The sequence below is a fragment of the Centroberyx affinis genome, unplaced genomic scaffold (assembly GCF_046629955.1).
Source record: "Centroberyx affinis isolate AG114_WGS23_722 - 3 ecotype Tasmania unplaced genomic scaffold, CSIRO-AGI_Caff_v1 ptg002764l_1, whole genome shotgun sequence".
Classification (NCBI taxonomy): Eukaryota; Metazoa; Chordata; class Actinopteri; order Beryciformes; family Berycidae; genus Centroberyx; species Centroberyx affinis.
Window position 1 is genome coordinate 50,589 of NW_027280925.1, and position 10,621 is coordinate 61,209.

The following is a 10,621-nucleotide window of genomic DNA, read 5'->3' on the forward strand; positions in this document are numbered from 1 at the left end:
TGTGTATCATGTACCTGTTAACCTGTGTTGTATTGGCAGTTTATACCATTTTATATCATTGCCATTCTGAAATAAAATTTTAAAAGTTTTTATTCAATGTCAGGGAAATGATCAAATATCTTCCAGGGATTTAATAATTTATTCATTATTTTTCTGAATAGTACATTCGTATCAAGGTTTGAGGGTCAAGGTTATTCTTTCAGAGGGATTTTGTTGCAGGAAAAACAAGATAATACACTAATCATAAACAAGCACAATACAGTGATCTGCACTCAACCCCAATTACAATAGTCAATGCACACACTCATCAATGCACACCCTCAGCATCCTCCTAACACACACATACACACTGACCCACACCTGGGCTTGCATTGAATACAACTGCATGAGATACAGAGCAGAATTAAAAAAAAAAAAAAGGCCTCCTAAGGTCTGTATGGGTACCTTTCTTTTCAAATGTCATTCTTATTTAACCATATTTCTCATTTCTATACACTCAGACTTTCCCTACTTCTAGTAATCCTCTGTTCAACTTGACACATTATGTCAACTTTACAAAACATTACCACAGTGTCTCTCTTCTGAATGAGCTGAAGCCTGTCTTCTCTCTCGTTCTCTGCTCTTTAATGAAGGCTTCTGCTGCATAGCATTGAGCCCCAGTGTCCAGCTTGGGCCAAGACCTGTAGAAGAAGTGGGAAGGTGGGGTGGTGCTGCTGTTGGGTAATGTAGTTCCATTCATAGGGTTTTCCTCCCAGGACACCATAATATGGGTTATATTTCTTTGGCACGGTCAGTGCATCTAAAAATCAAAACCCTTGGTCTGCAACCAGCAAAACGTAACTTCAAACAACACACACATCGATCACGCCGTTTGAAAATTATGCAGAAAGAGGTGTGGAGGAGTTCTCTTTCTCCCTCCACTTCCCCTCATACTGTAGTTTGGAGAGGTATTATCAAAACAAGGCCTAACAACCTCAGCCTGGTAAGCTTGTGAATTATTCACTAGTCTATGGGCATGTATTTTTGTTCTCTGATACAGTCTGTCAAACACACACACACACACACACACAGACGCACACACACACACACACACAGCCCTCAGCTTCTACTCTTTTCCGAGTTTCAGAACTTGGGTTTAGAATTCCTCCGGTATAATTAGTTCAGATTTAGCTATAAATGGGGAAAACATCACAGCTGTCTGGCTCGGCTGCCGTTAACGTCACACTGCAGCCTGCTTCTCCTAAAGGCATGTCAATTAGATAATTGAATTTAACATTCTGATTACCATTCTGAAGTGTAAAATATGCATCTGTCTGCGCCTGCAGCCTCATCCTTAGATCTTCTGAGTAACTCTGAGTGCCTTCTCACCAGCCAGGTAAGGAAGGATTGAGAAGAGGGAGATCCAAGATGAATCAATTACAACGGGTAACTTGGAATGTGAACCCAGTTTCCTTTTGAGCTCTGCCACCTCCTCCGAAAGTTATATTTCCTCTGTACTATTTTCAGAGAAATGTATAGATTTCTGCATGTCACGTGATCCCATTCACCCCTCACATGGGGTCATATGTACATCCCGTTTTGTATGTTTTCTGTAAATGTACAGATTACTGTTCCATGTCCTTTGACTTTTGAAGGGGAACTGGTTTGATTTTGAACTGAAAGCAAAGCATGGATTCGTTTCTCAATAATTCACATCCTTATTGGAAAACATAAGATTGCAGACACAGATGCATCAATAATCAGGTGTAAAACAAGGACATGCTATGATTTGCAAAAATAACTGATATCTTTCTGGAATCCTTCACTGTGAGTGTGTAGTTTATTTGATCATAATCTCTGCAACAATGTCCACATATTGCAGTTAATAGATGTAAACGGGGTGAATGGGAACATAAACAAATCTTAGAAATCATTATAGGAATATAATGATATCTGAGGAATGACATCTAATTAATTAAATATGAGTCAGAAATAGGGTCTAAAATTAAAATTAGGTCAGAATAAACAATTCATTGTTGTTTACTGATACAGCTGTTGTAGAAGTCCCAGTTGATAATGCATGCATTGCAGTGCTGCTGTGCTGTTTCTCCACCTCAGGCATAACTTGTTAAGACTTGTTCCATTTTTTTCCCACATTTCAGCCATGGGAAGCTGCAAGAAATTATGTGAGAGGCACAAGGATGCTGTTTTACTATGCCTGTCTAGTGCTCCTTCACTGCATTTCAACAAGACGAGCGCCATATGGTGGACTTTCACATTGGTTAACACTGTATAGTAGGCTATCTACGTATGATCGAATATTCAATGAAGCCAGATATAGGATATTATACTATAGGTGACAGTGATAGCCGTTATTTTTTCACACAGCTATGAAACCTGTCCAACGAGTTCTGTGTCATCCTGAGCGGTATCACTCTCTGCCTGTCCATCTATCACACTTTGCCGTGCATTGGCTGCAATTTTTGTATTTTCTACGAGGCCCCAACATGGTGGTTTTACTGAAATAGAGATAGGATGTCATGTTGGAAGTCAGACACAGAACAATTTCGCTGATAGTGACGAGCTGGTGAAGCGTAATGAAACGCTGCACATTCTGAAAGGGGATATGACCCACAAATAGTCTGGTTACCTTGCAAAATGGTTTCCACCACTGTGTGCCATTCACCCATGAAAGCGTTGTCTCTCCTCCATGTGTCAATACACCCGCTGTTGACAGGTGAAATGAGTTGTGGTAGCTGCACCTTGTCAAGTCTGCTGTGATGGTCGGGACATCTGACTTAAATTCAAACCGTTAGCAGAAGAAGGCTCTTGCCTGGATGAATGATGCTTTTACAGACAGTATGCATCCCGTCAAAGGCCCATTATGCGTGGAAGCATCCTGGGTAAAACTGACAATTGTTCGCCTCCAGGGAAATGTAGAAGAGGAGCAGAGATAGTGTGAAAAAGAGGAGAATGGCAGAAAAGGGGCAGCAATTATGCATGTCTTGTGTGTGTGTGTGTGTGTGTGTGTGTGTGTGTGTCTATGTGTGTGTCTGTGTCTGTGTGTTTCCATTAATGCACATGCTCACTTATGGAGGATAAAGGACTAAGAGCAGATCAAGCACAAAGGGCAGAAAGCGTTAGGTTGCAGCATTCCTCATATTAAAGTCAACTTAATGCAGGGTAGTTAGAAAACAAATATATTTTCACCAACTGGAATATAGTCTTAAATATTTTTAAGGCTCAAATGTACTGTGTGTGTGTGTGTCTGATGAATAAAATAAAGACCAAGCAAATGGAAGGGAAGGGATGAAAGCTGGACCGGTGGGCATTATGGTAGATTGTTATTGGAAATGTTCAGGCGTATTTGCAAAACTCAAAACCCTCAAGGTAATGTCAGTCGTTAAGTACACACGTACTGTACGTAACTTTATATTTAATAGTCATTGTGGCGCATGGATAGAGGGTTTGATTTCATCATGAGTCAAATTATTGAATGCAGCTGGAATACGACCAAGAACAGCAACATAAAATACAACTTTATCTTCAAAGAAAAGCGCAAAAGTACATGATTTCATCCAAAGCACTGATTTCATCTTGATTTCATTCTACTCTGTGCTTGTCTTCTCTATTTTTAACAAAAGGCAGCAGTGTTTTTTTTACCCACATCAAAGTGAAAACCTACGTGCTGGACAATGTGAATCAATGGTTTGTGAAGAGTAACTGTGTGCAGTTGGGTGAAGTTGTAGATTTGATCCCTAATCCCATGCCAAAGCAAGCTCTCATCCAGTAATCAAACAGAGTGTGGATCAATGGCGGTGAAGATCAACATGTCAACAACGAGCCTGTCAGATAGCCGACCACTAGTTCAACATCGAAATTGACCGATGCTGCCCTCAGGTTGTCAGCACCGGGCGGTGAGAGTAAGCAGCTGTTTGAGGACTAATGTTACCTGAAACAATGCAGTGTAAGCACAATCACAAAGTGTGTACGCTGGAGCACCAATTTGTCCTCACTTCCATTCTTCAGGGAGACGCCATTTGCCTACTCCCCACAAACTAGAAACCATAAGCATTTGTTTTGAACATTCCCCTATAATTGCCCCAGATGATATAAAAAAAAATCTCATTGATAATAATGTATGGTTCTCATTAAACTGGAAGGTTGATGGGTGAGCAGCAGGTTCCAAACAGGCCGTCCTCTGCCTCTTTCCAGACTCTCTGATGTGGATTTACCCGCCATACAGCAGCTGCAGGTGTAACATACAGCGCTCAGACACTCCACATTCTCATAAACAGATATCACAGCCAGGCAGTGTTTTCAGAAGCTATTTTTGTCCCATCGGGGAAAAGGAGTTGGTAGGCAGACGGTCCTGGACCAAATAATCACTTCCAGTGCGCGGCGCAGAAACCGGCCCCTCCGATGTCACTGATCCAAGGATGTGAGGGAGTGCTCGGGGTCATTATATCCCACTGGAAAGTTAATCTTGCACCAATTAGTTCCAGCCCAGGAGGTACCGCCGGGCACTGCGCTATGAAATGGCGGCGTCCCTTTGGGAATCCCCCCCCTCCACCACTCTCCCACCTTTTTCCTTTCCGCAGATCGACTTCTATACAATGAAGCGCGGCCTTTCTTTCACACATACACACAGACACACTCCCTCTAAGGTTTTTTGTATTGATCCAACCATCATTCTATTTTAGCTCTGCAATTACGTCTGGTGATATTACCGGGGGGGGGTTACATGACTCTTCTAATTGGTGTGTCGACATGACGTCAGGGTTTTTGCTTTGGTATGATCTGGGCAATGGGTTAAGTGCTTTGATAATAATATTTTTTTTTTTTTTTTTTTTTTTTACTTTTAAATGGAACTGAAATTGTTGCGCCTTTGACATCAAAATTGTCAGGTTACTCTGCATTTGTTATGGCATTTCATTTCATATTTTATCTTCTAGGGTCTGGCACAAACTGCAATGATAATGAACATAATTTGCTTAAATCAGCTTTCATTTAAAGCGGCAGACCTTTGCTCAAGCTAACAAGCCAAATATCAGTCTGACAACATCCAAGCGGTTAGGAAACTGTCATCATTCTCATTCATAAATTTCAAGATCTGACAATTTGTTGAAAGCATGCTTTGAATCACAGATAAAGGTTTGCCATTGTTATAACCTCATCCATCTATCATCATCATCATCATATAGTATTATATGAGGTGGGAAGTTTAGACAGTAGGCTCCTTGTCAAGGTGATTTGGTGATTTTATTTGCTTGCTTCAGATTGTCTCTCCACCTCTCTTCCCTGCTCTCTCTCTCATCTGCTCTCTTCCTCTCGCTGTAACTCTCCCTCTCCCCCTCTCCCTTGTTTATGCCCCTTCCTTTCATTTCATATTTTTTTTTTATTTCCCATCCCCAACTCCTTTCCCTCCCTTTCTTTCTCACAACCGTTTCCACACATCTGAATGACATGACTGGAGGGCCTGTAAAAAGGAGAGTGTGACAGAAGCAGATGAGTGTGTGACGGGAAGCAGTTCATGACTGCTCTCTTGGACACTGCCCAGCAACAAGCAGGTTTGTCATGCACTTACCACTGATATTATAGTATGAGCGCAGAGCATTTTGACATGCTGGCATGCACCCATGAGTCCTTTTAGGCCCCATTTGTGAGTGAAATGCTTGCCAAAAATGCTCAATGTTGAGGGGTGCCGTAAAAAAGACTGCTAATAAAGTTGTCGTAGATGTCATGTGTAAAAAGGTTTCACCGATTTTTGTATTTGCCTTAAAGGAAGACCAGTAATAAGAACTGCATACTGTGACTGTGGCTCACAACAAAGACTCACTTGCCTCTTGAATGGATGAATGAATGAAATTCAGTCAGCTGTTAAATGTTGTTTGATCTGAAGATGGCTTTAAGGGTCGCACTGTAAATGAGTAATATAGCTTCACATTGTATAAATAAGGCATCATTATCTTACATCAAGTGTGTTCCTCATTGCAATATCACACCATATAATGCAAATACGTGCTTTGTGCATGTTAAGTGAGAGAAATATGTCTTCCCACCATGAAAGGATTACATGGAGGAGCCATGATTAGAGTCAAGCAGTAGCTTGACATTGAAATAACATGGTGGAAAGTAAGGCTGTTGAGGTCAGGGTGGTGGATGGGTGGATGCATTTGCCTTCAGCTCCAGCAACCCGAGTTCAATTCCCAACTTGTGGCAGGAAGGTTTCTATTGTGAGAATTTTTTTTGTTTTTAGCTAAAGTTTTTCTAATTTAACCATGACCAAAACCTTACCCACTGTTTTAGTAGCCTAATCTTAACAAATGTTTTAAATTGCCTAAACCTAACCCTAACCAATGTCGTTTTACTAAATGCAACCGTTAGCTAACCTCCAGTGAAGAACAGGTGAAAATGCCGTGTCCAATTCATGCTGTTGTCACATCGTCCAATTCATGGTAGAGGAATGTAATCTTCACATAATTCGTGCCCACAACACGTAATCTGCGTTTCAAAGCCTGTGCTCATTTCACAGGATTTTATGAGACTGTTGTCCTTTTTTTAGCATAATTTTCTCTGCGGAGGCAAAATAGCCTCTACAATTTTTTATCAGAAATGCCTGCAGAACTGGGACTACACCTATCAGCCTAGAAACAAATGTTTGATGTATGAACCCAAAAATATAGAACTTATTACCCAACCCTTGCACTTATTACCCAACCCATTTCTTTATAAGATTTTTTTCTCTATCTTTCTCTATTTCCATCCCCTGCTTTAGCCTCATTTTTGGCTTCATCGCTGCCGGCTGCTTTAGCTGTGAGGACATTGGGCTTCAGTTTGGGGCCCCTCTAGACACAGAGCTGTGCTTATGTAGAGAATTGCTAATGCTCCACTGGAGAATTTGGCTGTCTTTGCCAGCCAAGCCTCCTCATGGCAGATTTGTCTGCTCACTTATTGTGTCTAATTCCTTTTGCTGGCTAAGGAGCTGCCCAGCCTGCATTGAGACCCCCTAAAGAGCTTGACATCTTAGCAGGCTTCCCTCAAGATTGGACGATGGTGTTGTCATGTAAGGAGGCTACTTTTGCGTCATCGAGAGGAAGCCCCTTTCAGCCATTATCCTCTTTTTTTATCTTCTGCATATGTAATGTCATGGCTGGATGGAGGTGAAGTAACATATCTGACTCAAACAAGATACAGTCCAATTTCATTCTGTCAAAAGCTGTGTGGTGCTACAATCACAGCTGTATTCATACATTCAAAAATATGCCATTTGTTGCAACTGTAGCGTGTAGCTCGAAAATATTGAATTTAGAATTTAGTAAAGGTATGGAAATATGAAACTTTGATCAAGATATCAAATTACACTCGTAAACCAGAATATTGGAATGAAAATGAAAGGAGAATTAGGGATAATTATTGGCAACAGTAAATAGTGTTATGTCAATTTAGATCAATAAACCGGAGAAACGAGGCGGGTCGCTCTAAGGGATCAATCAGACTATACTAACTTCCCTGATTGAATTAAATGGTAATTTTAGTAAAGCTTTTGCGTCAACTCTCAGCAGAAAGACATGGAAAATGTTTCAGCCTGCTTGCCGGGTCCATCAGGAGTTTTCGACCGTGTAGAAGCTGGTTTCCCGAAGATCAGTGAGTCTTGTAAGCTCGGCAATAGTCGCGCCGCCGGCAACGGCAAACGATGGAGTTGGAGCGGGTCTTTTGAAAAAGACGCTCTTTCAGGTGGATGTCCTTGCGACTGGCTTTCCGCTGTCGGCCGGACTCCAGGCAGGATGGAGCAGGAGGCCTCGGCAGGCTGGTCGGTGCTCAGCTGAGAGTGTTGACTGGAGCTTTTGACTTCTCTAACTTTTACTAATTAACGGATCAACAACTCATTCTTAAAATAAATAAAATAACGAACAACATTCTTCGCGCTTCTGGTGATGATAAAAGCGAGGTTCAACTTCGGAGTATAAACGGACAAAGAGTAGAGCAAGGCAGCGAGATCTGAATCTCCGCTCGTGCTGGCTTGTTGGTCATGGAGTTGGTGTTGGCGTTCGCCTCCGGCATAGAGCTCGGGGCGTGAAGCCTTAGTTCTCTAAGTTTGTATCGGCATTGTAGCTTCGGCATGAAGCTCAGGGCATGAAGCGCACCAGGTGATAAAGAACTCAGAGTTTTATAGTTTTTCCGAATTCCAAGGCGGGGTTTTGCAGTGTAAAAATATACTTTGCACGGTTTTGGAGATTCCGCCTACATTTCTTTGTTCTGGAGACAGGCAACGCCCGTGATAAGACAGAGAGACATATGAGGATACCTCTCTCAACTACTTTAGTAACTAGCCTATGTAATGATAAAGTTTTAGAATAACGCGTTTGGAGTTTACATACTCAACCAATTACTGTTGTCAATCGGTGAACATTATGAAACCTGTAAACAAACACTTATGGATCGCATAAAACCATTACATGAAACATGATTAGACAATAAAACTTTAAGTGTTCAAACTTTGCTGTGAACTGAGTTGTTTTAGCAGAATAGCCTCGATACATACTTTATAATCTTAATATTTAAATCACTAACTTTGGTGGTTGATATAGGGAAACAATGAAATAGAACATAATTATCGATGTGGGGGCCAAGAATGGGTAAATATAATCAGACCTTAGGTAGCAGTAGCAGGGAATAACTCGGTCCAACTATTGGGAGGATAAAAACTCATTGGAGACATTAGGAAATACAAAGTAGAGAAGAGGACTAAACCAAGAATGAAAAGAATTTATGGATTTACGACTTTTATGGCTCTATCCAGAAAGCTGGGGCTTTCCTACAGAACTAAAAAGAGAAGGGAACAATTCCTGATCCTTTTGGTAACATGATACAAAATGTATTTAATTATCTAATGTGACTAATTGTCCACCATCAATTCAATAGAACTCAGTCTTCTGGTCCAGATAAAAAAAAAATCTTCTTATTTTAATTTGTGTGAGTCTGTGTGTGTGAGGGAGATCCTGGTCTGCAGTCTGATGTGGCTTGTTGATAAAACTTGTAAATTTCAGAAGAGTTGTCTGATTGGTGGAGGAGCTCCCCCCTTAGTCTTGGTCAGCGTCAAGGTGACACTTTTGTAGCTTTAAAGGTGAAGGGTCATTTTTGTTCCTGGGAAAGAATGTTACTGTTAATGAAAGAATGTTAATTTTGAGCTGTGGAGACCTGGTTCTGCTACACAACTTTTATCAACTACAGGGACAACGGAGAATATTTCCTTAATACGCTGCAGTGTATGAGAAAAAAAAACGGGCCTATAGAAGTAGATTCTACTCATATTTTTTCACAGATATTTAACTTCTTGTCATGCAAGACGATAATCTTATTCGCAGAGTGGTATGAGTAAATAGGAACGACTCAGCAAGAAAAAAACAATCACGCTGTTTCTCTCTAGCATCCCTCCTCTCTCTCTCTCTCTCTCTCTCTCTCTCTGTCTCTGTCTCTCTCTCTGAATTCAAAAGTTTATAATGGTGGGCTGGAGTAATCTAGTGAATTTTACACAGGTAATATCTAATGTATTACACACTGAATGTAACCTTATTAATCCTAATGATACAGCCAGAATCGTGACCCAGCGATGGCATATTAAGTCATTAAAATCAGATCCCATAACTTTTCAGACATACAAGTGAAAGCTATGCATCTCTCGACGTGAACTCCATTTCAACCTCATCCTTGGGATAGTTCCCCTGTAATTGAAACAGGGATAGTGTCCCCGAACCCAGCCGCATCACCTCATCCTCTATGTACAAATAGATTGTTAAATGGACAGCCGGCAAATGTTTTGAGTTGATTTCTGTCACCCCCATCTGTCAGTGTGAACATTCGTCAACGGACATATTGATTTAGCAATATGGCTGAGATTGGCTGGGAGTTAGGGGGCGGTACATCAAACTACAAATCAAGAGTTCAGAGAACACTCAGGAACAGGCAGTGCTGAACTGACTCTTGGCTAAAGATTCTGTTTCAAGTATGAGATATGGGTTGAGATGAATGGGTGTTGCATTTTAGATGTTTTGGAAGAACAGAAAAAAGTTACTGTCTACCCACATAGTTGGCCTTTTTTGGGTCAGCACAGTGGATGCAATATGCAATATCTGTTACACGTATGATTGACAGAATATGACATACACTAATGACATGTTTTGATGTTTCTACTCATGCCAAGCGAGTGAGAAGGTGCGAAGACCGATATTTTAACTTTACTTGATTCTTTCAGGCTGTCCGACAGCAGTAAATCAATCAGCACTGGTTTCTTTGTTTATCTTTGTAAAAGTGATAATTTCGTAGCCAACAGCACTTTGGTCTGCCTTCCCAGCATCCCCCACACACCCCTCCCCAGTCCGATACAGCAATTGATTCATTCAGTGTAAGTGAAAGATGTTGATTCAGCAACTGAGTGAATTGTACAGTATTGTGCTTGCGACATGCAGTAGTATGCTGGTAGGGTGTCACGTAAAGACAACACGGAAGTTCGAGAACTCGTGAGTTTGTTGCGACTATGGTTGAGTAAACCCATTATTTGGAGGGTAGCCAGCCAGCATAGGCAGATAAACCCTTGTCCTAAACACTCGTTCTGGCTTTACAAGTGCGTTGTCGCGCTTTG